Raw genomic sequence first — 14,038 nt, forward strand, 5'->3', positions numbered from 1 at the left:
AGTGTTGCCGTGGACAGCAAAGCAAGTCTGGAGTTTTGGAGGAAGTAGAGTTCAGTTTGGGGTGTATTGAAGCAAAGGTACAGCTAGAAACTGAGTTAGAAATGCTTAGCAGGCAGCTGAATTACAGGAAATAGGCCAGGAATGAGACAGGGAATTAGTCATTGATTTAGCCAATTGTTATGAACCTACCATGTGCCAAACACTGTCTTAAGGTTACTGGGATTACAGAGATAAATAAGGTCAATGGCTTCTGGTGTCACAAAGAGTTTACAGTCCAGTGAGGAATAGAGACCAGTAAGTCCACTGTCCCCTACAAAGTGATAACTGCTATGAGGGAAGGGACAGAAGCACTGGGGGTTACAGCATTAGGAAAAGTTCTAAAACACCTTACCTAGACTTTGGGGTCAGGGAAGGATCCTAGGAGAAAGTGACTTCTAAGTAGTGGGAACGGGGGCAGTGAATTAAGATGAGCATTTTCACGAAGTGTGGAAGTTCAGTTTAGAAACTATTGCCAAAGAAGTAGGAGGAAAACCGAAGGGGATCTGTATTCTGATACAAGAGAGGAGGGCTCAAGGTAGTGGCACAGGAAGATCCCGAACTCACCTCCTCCCAAAGACACAGCAAATCTTCAATTACATGCAGAATAATTTCTTCTTAAAGGGACCTGATAACTGGATGAACACAGTCTCCACAACAAAGAGTGAAAGGATGGTGTTGAGAGGGTAGGAGAAACAGAGAGATGATTACACCAAGGAGAAACGCCACATTCTCACTGTGGTCATCCATGATCAGGAAGAATCTCAAAGATAGTTATTTTCTCTGAGGAGCAAGGAATTTGGGCTCCACACCAGGCACTCCAACCCTTAAATCTGCACAGGAGAAACAAAACCCCAAAATACCTGGCTTTGAAAACCAGTGGGGAATATATCTAGGAAAAGTAGAGAACTACAAGGAATGGAAAACCTATTAAAGGATTCATGTGCAGACTCACTCAACCCCAAAACCAGTTCAAAAACACCAGATAGAAAAGTGCGTGGACCATAGGTGAAGGCAACCTACTTGCTAATCTTGAAGCATCTGCTCAAGAGGCAGGAACCAGCTGGGATGCTCTCTGGGGACTGAGACACTGGTGGGAGCCATTTTTGCAATTTCAGGCTATCTTGTCAGTACCGGCTCTGGTGGGCACCATTTTGGAAATCTCTATCTAACCTGCTAGTGCAAGCAGGCATGACCCGCTGGGAACCCCACCCATCTCAGCACCCCCACCAGGCCTCACATCCACTCCTCCCACCAGCACCTGGCAGCTGCCCAGGCCAGACCTCAGCACCATTGGAGGGCCAGACTCACCCAATGCCAGCGCACCCAGCAGTCATCCCAGATGAGCCCTATGGTCATTCCAAGGGCCAGCCCACCAGCCAGGGCCCAGCAGCCTCCTCACGTTCCTCCTGCCTTCTGGGATTGATTTTCATTGTTGTTTACTGACAAACACCCAGGTCATTAGAAACAATCACTGTTCACAAAATGTTTTAAACAGCCTGGTAGCAGAAGTAGCTCTGCAGCCAGGACTATAAGGAGAATCTGGGTTCTGAGATTTGGATCATCTCCCTGAAAGCAGGTGGGACAATAGACATGCTTTATGCACATTGTGGCAGAGCACCCATAAGGATGCACAGCTCCAGGCGAGGCTCAGAGTGTACGTGCAAAACTTTCATATGATAGTGTGGTGGGTAAGGAAGTTGAATACCTTGATTTTTTTTTCCTGGAAAAAAAAAAAAAACACACAGTTGTCCTCCTTTAAATATAAATAAATATCTAATTAGTGCTAATGATTTCTTTTCTTCTCATGATTTGCTTCAGGGACATGAAGCAAGGAATCTTTGTTTTTAGATGTTTTCACATTTTGAATGCTCAGTAAACACTAAGAAAGCAATCCAATATGTGAAAATAAAAAGCCAGAATAAATCTTCCTCCTTTCTTGAATGCTTAACCTTTAAACACTCAGTAGGGAAGAAGAATATTTCCTAATATACAGATAGAGTGTTGTTTGTTACAAAAAGAGGAAAAAATCCAATTCAAAACTGGGATTTGTGAGGCCCCTTCTTTGGCATGAACCACAAAGCAGAGTCAGTACATCAACTCTAATGCCAAAGGCTTGGATGCCTGACACTGGAGCTTATAAGCCAGTTTCCAGTTTATTGGCTTTCTCATCATAGAAGGTGGTTGAATGTTCTAATTTCAGTCATAAATATTACCAACTGAATGAAGTAGTAAGGCTTAAACTTACTTTGCCTTAAATGCCTATGTAAAAATGTCTGAAACTTGCCAAAGCAACTAAAACATGAAAAGTCATACTGGTTATTTTATATCATGCAGAACAAAAATGATCATTTGACTGAATGATCTATCATTTCAGCCTTAAACATAATTATTGAGTCTAGTAAGACCATTTCCAAGGACAACCATGTCACTCTAAGAAAAATGAAATAATGTAATGAATGCTTTTGGAGAGGCACCATCAGTGCTCTGCCCGCATCCCCTCTGATCCTTTTTGCTGTTCCCACGTACACCTGCCCAAAGTGCTCACACTCTTGACAGCCAGCACCTGCCTGTCTTTGTTTGAGAGCTTCCTTGAGGTTGCTGGATACTACTTTGCCTGCAGGCATTGAGAGTCATAGGTACCCTACTAATAATACAAAACATTTACTGAGTGTTTGCTATATGCTGGACCCTACATTAAGCACTTTATCTGAATTACTCCATTAAATTCCCAACAGTAACTCTGCATGTATAAATTAACAAATTATTGACTCAATGATTTCCTTTCCATAAAATTGTTATACTAGTATTACTATATATGTGTACTATGACATATGTACAAAGATGTTTACTGTAATAATGGTTTAAAAAAAACATGAAAAACCTAAATTTTCATCAACAAGGAACTGGTCAAATAAACATTGGCAGATCCCTAAAGTAGAGTCCAGCCAGGTGGAAGAATGAGGCAGCTGTATATATACTTTAACGGGATAGTTGCTAAGATACATTGTTATGTAAAAGAACAAGATGCTGAATGGTCATGTATATACATGGATTTGTATGAGTGTGCATTAATTGCGTCCCTAGGGAGAATAAGAAATTGGAAGAATTTAGTGGGAAGATGTACATTTGGAGAGGGGGAATGGGGCCCTGGGGTAGGAGGTAGACTTATTTTTGCTTTATGCGCTTGTTTCACTGTGTGCTTATAATACTTTTTTTCAATTTGAAAATAAATAAATGCAAAATTAAGTGCAGAATTCAGAGAGAGAGAGGCTGATCAGCTCTCTCAAAATTTGTTCAGATATCAAATATTTCAAATATGTGTATTTATTAATCATAGTTACACAGTCTAAAAAGTGGGGGTGTTATTATTTCCATTTTACAGAAAAGGAACTGAAACTGAGAACTAACTAAATTGCTTGAGTGCACCAAGCTAGTGCATAGCAGAGCCAGGATTTGAATCCAAGACAATTTGATTTCTAAGCCCTTATTTTTTACTCTCTATCATTTTCCTTTCAAAATCCAAAATGGACCAATGAAAATATTTAGTAACTTTACAAACATGTGCTAATTTTTAACAAAGGAGCTCAATTTTAACTTTTTAAATTATGATAAAATCTACCTCCCTCAAAGATTTAATATAAATATAAATTCAACAACAGGAAACGGTTTCTCTTTAAGTACTACAATTAATTAATTCTAATGAAAATATAACATAAATTGACCAGAAAATATGGGAAATAAATGGAATGATAGCAAAAACAAGTGTTTCTTTATATCTAGTTTTTCCAAAAGAAATCTGAAATTTATTTACCAGGTAAAGGAATAATTTCCCTGAAAACTCCAATTATTATGTTTTATTTAGAAACCTTATAAAGACAAGTCATAAAACCAAAGAGACACAGAAAGACCCAGTGATGTGCTGCAGACACTGATACTTGTCGCACAAGGGCCAATTGCTAAATTGTCAGGAACTTTGATAATTAGTCATTGAAGATAGCTATTAATTAAAAAGTAATTATATAAACCTACAAGTAAATAAATTAAACTAACAGTGATAAGCATTCAAAACTCATTACTTCCTACTTAATTTATTTACTTGTAGGTAAATAAATAAATAAAAAAGGAGAAAGTAAAAGCCAAAATATTTCCTTCTTTCAGTAGGAATTGTGGTTCTATATTTATTATCTCTTCTTTATAAATTGTATATAAGGGCCCATAGATGGAGGTTCTATAAATGGATTTATTCTGTGTTATCCATGTTTGCAGATCTAAAAAATAGGAAATGTTTCTCTACTCATAATAAAGGCAATTTTTTCATGTTTTCTGGGACACAATGATAGACAAAGACACCAATGATTAAAGTAATTTTGAAACTTGAGAAACCACAATAACGGAAGCCAATCTAAATGGAATGATACAGTGAATCTGCAAAGGCAGAGATCTACAAGATGCTGTAATGTGTGGCTATCACATCTGCGAGGGATGTGGGGAAGATTTATGGTGGTCTATTCATTAAAGAGTTTAGATCTTAAAATATTTTTAAAAGACCAAAAAAAATAAAAGGTGACTGAAAACTTGTTAGAAAAATCAGTAAGTCATAAGTATGTAAAGTAAATTGTTTTATTGTTACATCTCAGATTTCAACATTATTTTTAGAGAAAAAACGAAGTTTGGTCAATGGAGGGACCTGGTTTCTCCCTCTGTAAAATCAGATTGCAACTTCCTGCCAATAAGTCATTTGTTTTAAGAGGGCAATGTTACATATATATTTTTTAAACCATCTTAGCCTTTCACACACACAAAAAAGGAAGTTTCCAGTTTAAGTATTTGATTGCTCCCCAAGGACAATAATATGTACTGAGGGGCATAATTAAAAGACACTGGATTAAGCTGATAGTATCTAAGGATAATTCCCCAGTCACTCAGTCATGTTTCTAGAAGTTGTTCCGCTGACTAGGGCTCACTGATCTCCTTATTAAACAGAATTCTAACTTCTTTATTTATAAGACAACCTAAAGGGAGCAGAGCTGAAGCTTCTTAATTGAAAAACACTTGTTCATGATTACTGGGCATACCAGCTTAAACACAATTAAATTTGTACTGTGTATGCAAACCCAGCCCCAACCATCTAGGAAGCTTAGGTAGCCACCCTTATTATGTGATAGCAAGAAACCCAAAAGAATTCTTTAAAAAATTGTTATGTACTTCAGCCTATTATTCTTAAAACTCTTAAATTTTTCACTGTTTAAATTACTGCATTGGATGAACCATTGTTTCCAGAGGAAAGTCTTAAGAAACAAAGTAAAGCTTTTAATGCACATTTAAATAAAGAAAAAAAAAATAGAGACTGGAGAATATGAGTTACAAATTTACCTTATGAAACTCAACAAAAAGGACAGAAAGGGTAAACACAAAGAAAACAGGTAACAAGGAAATACAAATAGAAAAGCAAAAATTAATGGAAAAAAGATTGGAAAGATACCATCACCACAGTATAAAGGCAAATGATAAACTGGAAAAATATTTGCAACTCATGTTATGATTGAGCTTATTGGCGATCAGCAACGTACAAGTTAAAACAAAAAGTAGAGTTACCATTTCACATCTTTCACATTGACAAAATTTAAAAACCTGATAATAACAAGTTTGGGTGAGGATGTGGGATAATGTGGAATTTCATATTCCACAATTTAAATGGTACAAACACAATGGAAAGCAATTTGGTGATGTAATAAAGCCAAAGATGCCCTTCTCAGCAACTCAACAATTCTACCTGTAGTCGGGTTCCATAGCATATTTCTTGCATATGTGCTCAAGGGGACAGGTACAAAAATAATTCTTCCTTGACTGATTAAAAGAATAACAGATTTGGAAATAAATGTCCATCAATTTGAGAATGGACAAAAATAAAGTATTATACTTTTGCCATGAATCCCATGTGGCAGTTAATGAATTCGCTAGAGCTATAAATATAAATATGAATCAATATAAGTAAATCTCAAAGACAATTTTAAGCAAAGAAAGATAAATATGGAATGACATTTACAATAGGATTATTACTTCCATAAATTATAAAAACATGCAAATAAAACATTGAATGTTTAACATGATTAAATGTTAAAAGTACAAAATTATGAACAGAAAGAATGCAAGACTTCAGGACAGTGATTACTTGTGGGGAGATAAGGACAGAAATGAATTTATAAAAGAGTATATAGGACCTTCTACTAAAAATATAGCATCATTTTTTTAAGTTAACGTAGCCAAATGGTAGATTTAACTAAATCTGATAATAGCTACAGTGCATTTGTTTTCTTTTTCTCTAAACATTTTGTGTTTTAAATAGGTCATAATAAAAAAAATTAACAAGACAATAAAATGCACTTTTTAGAGGTTCTTCTAAAGTCATTTTGATCAGAAATCTCTCCTCATTACTTTGAAAAAAGAATTTTACTTGATTTTATCATGAATTTCTATATATTGTTAAATTCTTTTTTTAACATTTTTTATTGATTTATAATCATTTTACTATGTTGTGTCAAATTCCAGTGTAGAGCACAATTTTTCAGTTATACAGGAACGTATATATACTCATTGTCACATTTTTTTCTCTGTGAGCTACCATAAGATCTTGTATATATTTCCCTGTGCTATACAGTATAATCTTGTTTATCTATTCTACAATTTTGAAATCCCAGTCTATCCCTTCCCACCCCTCGCCCCCTTGGCAACCACAAATTTATATTCTATATCTGTGAGTCTATTTCTGTTTTGTAGTTATGCTTTGTTTGTTTGGGTTTTTTTAATTCTTATTTTTAAGACAAAATGTTCAATATATAACAGATCCTACTTTTGTCCTTAAAGTAACTTCAAGCAAGTTGCCTTTTCCCCTCAAATAAATATATTTATCAATTTTGTAGAGATCAGGAGGACTTGAAAATACACATACACATACATATAGCCTCACATCTGTGTAAACAAAACAGACACACACAAACACACGTATCAGTACACATACATACATACACGTACACATGCTCATATACATGTTCATTCATGTATATAAACATACTTCTGATTTCCTGTGGTGAGTGGTATTACTGTACTTGATTTTAATAAGATTAAATAACTATCATGCTTTTATTTTTTAATTGATACGTGCTCATCCGAGCTCTTCATGTCCATGCTGTTAGAATCATAACATAAGGTAGGTTTCTGGAATTACTGGATCATCTTCTCATAGTTAAAACACCATTGGCATCTTTCACAATTCTACATTTGTTTGCATAATTCGTATTTAATGTGAAATCTCTTGGATCTGAAAGAGTTTTGAAAGTCATCTGAGCTGCCACTTTTCTCATAAGTGTTTTATCTTCTATTTATTTCAATTTATTTCTTTTTAGCCATTTCTATAACCTATACTTACTACTTACTTTGAGCGTTAACATACAGTTCCATTTTAGAGTGGAAGTAAACTACCTGCAATGATTTATGACCTGAGAAATTTGCGTATGCTGCACTGGGAATCAGTTTTAATAACAATATTCATGACACTATTCTATTTATGGTTCATATAAAATATGGCAATAGTTCAGTTTCTGTATGTGAACACAATTTGAAATTTAGCGGAAAATTAAAGAATTGGGAAATGAGCTTTACTCCATTTGGAAAATGGCCATCTAATAAGATCCATTTGTTGCATTGATACTGTTTCTAGTGATTAAGTTTTAGTGTTGCCTGAAGTGTTTCTCTTGTGGCGAATGATTGAGAAAATAATTATAATGGGGTATGTCTTTGACAGAGTCTATAAACACTGAGATGGCAGCACATGATTAAATTTATGTTTAGATTGTAGAAATCGTTGCTGCTTAAGAAGAGAACAAGTGTATTGATCTTCAAGAGTGAAATAAGGCAAGATGAAAGGAATAATTAAATCTGGCGGTATTGGTGTTCCCATCAATAGAGCTACAATTATACAAATTACGTCTTTCCTCACCTTGCCCCTCCTTCCTCTCCTCTTTAGGTTTAAATTCAAGACCCTCTGAGCAAATGTGATGAAAAGAATTTTGTTTTCTTTTGCCTTGCCAAATTAGCCTGGTTTCAATAGAGAGAAGCTCTAGACTGGTCCCTGAGTAGGATTGTCTGGTAATCCCTGTTTGAAATGGAGATGTGTACAGTGCTTAAACCTATTTCAATCTTTGAGCATAGATCCTCTTTGTCCCTAAAACCCTACAGATAACCTAAGTCCCTGGGAAGGTAAACAATGAACTCGGTTAGGCCAGGAGGATACAATTTAATGGCAAGGCAGTCACCTAGGGCAGGCAGCGGGGGCAGAGGGGAGGGTGACAGCCTCTAGTATCTGGTACCAGGTATGTTTCCAGGGCAAGCTGCAGGGTCTCGGGATGTGCCTGCAGCACACGTGCCCTGGTTGCTTCTATAGTGGTGTCATTTTGGACGTTGCTTCTGGCTTGTATTGACTTGAATCTGATTTTCTTTCTTTCTGGGTGATTCTTTGAACTACTTCGTGTCCTCTAATGTAATTATTTGCCTGCTTAACTTAGCAAAGTTTCTGTAGCTTGCAACTAAGAGCCCTGACTGCTGCAGCCACCTAGACTGTGAACAACTTGTGAGGAAAGACTGTGCCTCTTATCACTGAATCCAAAGTACATAACCCTGGGCCTGGCAGGCAGGAGGTGGTCAATAAAATGCTTGTTGTGTGAATAAATCAAGAAATGATGTGAATGTGAGAAATCAGTTTGCCCTAAAAGCAGTAAGATCCAAGTAATTAAAATAATTAATATATTAAAACTAGGGTAGCATTAAGATACTAATATGATCTTAATTATAAGTATTTCAATAAATATCAATAATTTTTCTACCTATTTCTACATAATAGTAATCCCTTCCACAAATGACTGCCATTCTATCTTAGATAATTATTTCATGTTGTATTAAGAAAAGAAAACTCAGTATCTATTGGTTTGCAGTTGTGTTTTTCTTGCCTGGTTCTAAGGTGTTTGTTGTAGTTACCTCCACTATGCTCTCAGCTTCCCAACATTTCCAGATGCATTGGGAATTTTTACTAATTATTCAGACTATAACCCCCATCAACTGAAGAACAGTGACTCACTCTGAATTGTATAGTGTTCTGTGCAAAACGTAGTTGGAATCTAAAATCCTTAATACTTCAGCCTTGCTTCTGATATTTTCAGGCAGATAAAACAACTAAAAAACAAAGAGGGGGTAGGATTCATGATAATAACAGAAAATGAAAAAAGGAAAGAAATTATTTATAGGTTATTGAGAGTTGATACTTCCTTGCAAGAAATTCCTTGCAAGACTTTCCTGTCTTTTAAGTTTAATGATTGATAATTAAGCAAATTTAATCCAGGCTATCTAATGGCTCCAACAGCCCTTCCTTAGAATCGCCCCAAACCAGAAAAGTTTGGACAAGCTTTAAAAGGCCAGCCTTTACGAGCTCTAGACCAGAAAAGATAAAGCGAAGAAGACAAATTTAGAAAGGATTATGAATGGAGTTGGGCTACAGGATCTATGCTGACCTACTATTTTGCACTAGCCAATAGCAAATGTCCAGATGCCCCTTTACTGGCTCTTTGTTTCACAAAAAGAAGTTGTTGTTGTTGTTGTTGTTTTCATCTTGACAGTAGACAAAAGGGAAAATCTTACATATTAGCAACACACTTTCTTCCAAGCTTTTTTCTTTTCCTTCTGAAAAGGTAAAGTGATGGAAGAGAGGAGATACATACATAAATACAATGTATTCATTTTGAATTTGTATTCAAAGAAATCAGGGGCATTACTTCGTTCCTGCCAGCCTAGGCTGAAAGGTGCTTTAGTTAAGCAATTTCCCAGGCCTTGTTCTACATGTAAATGTCTTGGATTGCTATCCATGTATGAAAAATAGAGAAATGAAAGACCGAAAAGGCCTACTATCTCCTCACATGGCTGAAAGTCAATTTTCTACTATACTTTTCATTTTAAAGTGGTCTTTTTGAACCAGTTTCCAGTGCATTAACTTGGGAGGGTTATTACACGTGAACAGGTCCCATGCTGGCAAACTGCATTTTGGAGTCACCAAGGATCCCTTGATGCTTTACCATCAGCTGGCTAAATTAGTCTCCATTCCTATGGTTTTACACTTGGATTGATGGATGCATTGCCTCATACTCTTGAATTCTAGGAGTTGTTGTAGAGTCTGAGGAATAGCATAGTATTCATATTGGGAGTGAATGGGGGCCCAGGGCCCACCTAAGCGGATACTCATACTGCAAGGCTCTTCCCTGGACTTTGGTTGGTTCCTCAGGTGTGAAGGACTCTCAAGAAGGTGAATTGGTTTGAAATTTTTCCTAGAGATCCAAGATTATTTGGGGAAAAATGTTTTCATTCTATGTGCCAAGTAGTAAGCTAAACACCAAGAAACACTTAAAGCAGCACCAGCTCACAATCTGAGTGGCAGACAAAATAACATGCAGAGAATTTTAGAGAACAAACCAGACTGGCTGGAGCAGGGAGGAAATGCTTCATTCTACTAGAACCTGCCATGGCTCCGTCCAGATTCCCTAGACTCCCTCTTAACCCATCATTGTGTGCACCCAAACCCCAGCGTCTGTGTGCTGGGCCCCTGGAGCAGGTCTGCTGTTGGTGCAGAGAATCAGAAATGCCTAGTAGTGTGTACTTGCCAGTTTTTCCCAAGAATACTTCTTAATAAATCACTGGCTCAGGAATCCTTGTCACAGGGCTTGCCTCTGAAGAATCTGACCTAATACACCTTACTGAGGGGCCAGGACTTCCTTCTACCTGAAGGGGAGATAGCATTGGATTTGAAAGTAAAGAGGGAGAAGCACTCTATCCTAAGAAGGCAGAATGAACAACATGAGAAAAGGATCAGGCTGGAGGTGGGAACTGGCATGATGTATTGGAGTGCAATGAAGAGAATATTATGGCTGGATGAAAAAGTTCTATAAGGAAAAAGGAGAAATGTTCCTTCTCCTCGATTCATCTTTCACTCCCTGCAAGAGTTAAGCCTTTTAAAAACAAAATTTGCCTTTATTAAATTCATGATTCAGTTTGGTTTTTTTCCTCCCAAAAAACCTGGGAGATAAAATCATTAGTACTCATCTCAGGTTTAAAGATGTGCAAAATTAATTATATTTGGAGACTGAGAGGAGAGAATTTCTCCCTGGCCCTTACTGCAATATGGACAAGAGATTGCTCTACAACCAAGGGACATAAGCAAATTAAAACCCTCTAGATTTTTGTCATGCACATACCTGAGCGTGAATGCTGAAAAGATAATCAATGTTAATTAAAAAAATTAAAACCCACAATTATTGTTTGATCCTTAGGGTGGCCTCCATAATCTGGCCCCATGCTGCATTTCAAGCCTTCTTTTCTGCTATTTTTCTCCATGCATGTAATTGGTGGTTCCGTCACTGAGCTCCTTGCCATTATTTAAACAGACTCTACTGTATCACAGTCTCGTGCTTTGCTTTGCTGCTCCTTGAGATGCCCTTCTACCCTCTCCCTGCCTGATAAACTTCTATTCATATTTCAATACCCAGCTGAAATTTCACATTCTCTGCGACCTTATCCTACCTTTTTAGGCAGTTTATAATTTTTGTGTCTCTGTTGATCATACTTGGAATATACCTTCAATATAGCACTTAGAATATTACCTTTAAATACAAACAACAAGTGTACAGGATCCTGGAGAAAGGTGTGATTTTCGTCTTTGTTTCCCTCCCTGTTGAAGTGTCTGGCACACTCCTAGCTCTTCATAAATGAATGTGGACTTTGAAATGAATCAAATAAATTTGGATTAATAAGGTGGAATCAAAGTATAAAACCTCTTGGATGGTAAGATAACTTGAATTGTAGCCTAAATATGGGGTGAAACATTTCAAAATCTTTGATTAAGAAATTATTTGATCAATTTTTTTGATTTAATGAAAAAAAATGTGTTAAGTGTTTGGTGAGATAATAAAATCATTACAGTTTGCTCCCTGCCTCCAACCTCTAGCTCCTGCAGTGTGTTTTCGGCAGCCAGGGAGAGAGGATGCCCAAACTGGTCATCACAACTGTGACTAGTTCAAGCATTTCTTATTTCATATATTCACCAACAGATTTGAAAATATAAGTGGCTTCCTAAAAGCATAATGGTTAAGAACAAGGAGTTTATTTCTGAGCAATTTAGATTGAAATACTGGCATTGCCAATTACAACGGTGTAACTTTTGGCAAGTTATTTTTCATTAGTGAAGTAAAGGCACTGACCTCATATTGTTGCAAAGAGTAGCACTCTGCCTCAAATATTAGGTGTTATAAATATCCATGTTATTGAGGTTATCTCCAACAATTATTTCTCCTTTTTTTTTTTCAGGAAGGACTTCCCCAGGATGCCCTCATTGAGAACGTGTTAGCGTCGTTATTCCAGAGTTGGTTGAGGAAATGGGAATTCCCGATTGAGGGAACAGCCGGGGGAGGCATAAAAGCACGTGGTGTGCTCAGACAGTGAGTATCATGACTCAGTTTTCTGCTTTTACCCTTGAACCTCTTCTCATAGACTGAAGCAGTGGCTGACCTAGGTCTGAACTCCTCAAACCTCAACATCTCCTTGAAATATTATGGGCTTTCTGGGCCTGGCTTAGCTGTTAGAATAGCCTCGAATCACTGACTGGTTTTTAACTCCCCCTGGACTCTTTCTTTCTTGATGCCACTTCTCTTTTCAAAAATCTCCAGTGGCTCCCTGATGCCCACTTGTTGAATCAGTAGAACAACTAGTATCATTAATTACTCTCCAGTGACTGATTCAAATAAGAAAGGAATGGGAGTAGAAGTGGGTTTGGCCCATCACAGGCACCTTGAAGTATCAGTATGTTGCTCACATAAATAACCATCTTCTAGAAGTACTTGGTTAAACAGGAAGAAGAAGAAGAAAGGAGTATAAAAGGGAGAAGGAAGAAAAGGAGGAAAGAGAAGAAAAGGAAGGAGGGAAGGGGGATGGAAAGGAGAAAAGAGGGACAGAGAGAGAATGGATGAGAGGAAGAAGCTCACCTAAGGGTAATACATAACTGCTTTTCTCCAGATTGCTTCCTTCCTTTCAAAATCTGGATTTCTCTTTCTGTGTAAGGCCAATTTTTAATGAAAAACAAGTTTGTTCTAAGTCAAAATAAAAAGTAAAACTCATGAAACTAAAAAGAAAAAAAAAAACACATGATTTGCCTTGAATTTTATGTTTTTCTGGAAGATATTAAACCAAGATAGCTCTGTCTACTCCAATTTTCCAATTTAGACAAGGGATGTAGAAAAATATTCCTGTGGCTTTCTCTCATAAAAGTCAGAACATCCTGTATATTTGAACCCTACACGGCTCAGATGTGGTGCTCAACATTTTTTTCTATTCTTTTAAGATTTTTTTCTACCATCATTGGTTATGTGTTGATTAGGATGTCAAAGAGAATACTGAGAGTGAGAAATGGTAGTCTGCATTTAAGGTGCTTTACTGACACAAGATACAGAAAGTAAACAACTTTAAAACCAGCAAGCAAGCTTTCTCAAGTAATCTTTGCTTTTAAGAGTGAATGCAGAGGCATAATTGAGAGAGTGAAATTAATGATCAAAGTATCCTTCAACCAAACATAATTTTATTTAACAGAGGAAGAAATAACAAGTTATAGCTGCTGCTGATTTTAATGTTGAGCTTGATTCTTTAAGTCACCCTGTAGAAAATCCACTGGGAAGTAGACCCTAATATGAAAGAGTTGAGTTAAGGTCTTTTAATTAAATTTAAAGATTTTCTTACCCATGGGAAAGGACATAATTAGCTATTTTCTAACGCATTTGACCTGAAGATGCTTGAATCAGCAGATAATTGAATGTATTAAAAGAAGTAGCAAATTCTAATTATGAGACTTAGTTGTTGGAGTAGGGGAAAAAATAAGTTATTCATCATTTATTGAAGAGAGCTCAGACAAATGTAG

General features: G+C 36.7%; 1 long non-coding RNA gene across 1 annotated transcript in view; it reads left to right on the forward strand.

Moving 5' to 3' along the window:
- Nucleotides 1–14,038, forward strand: part of LOC116153448 (uncharacterized) — a 571,285-nt gene that overhangs the window by 542,040 nt on the left and 15,207 nt on the right. Inside the window, exon 5 of the long non-coding RNA XR_004137183.2 lies at nt 12,439–12,569. This is a non-coding gene — a long non-coding RNA (uncharacterized LOC116153448). The remainder of the gene's footprint in view (nt 1–12,438; nt 12,570–14,038) is intronic.

Source organism: Camelus dromedarius, chromosome 5 (assembly GCF_036321535.1).
Source record: "Camelus dromedarius isolate mCamDro1 chromosome 5, mCamDro1.pat, whole genome shotgun sequence".
NCBI classification, from domain to species: domain Eukaryota; kingdom Metazoa; phylum Chordata; class Mammalia; order Artiodactyla; family Camelidae; genus Camelus; species Camelus dromedarius.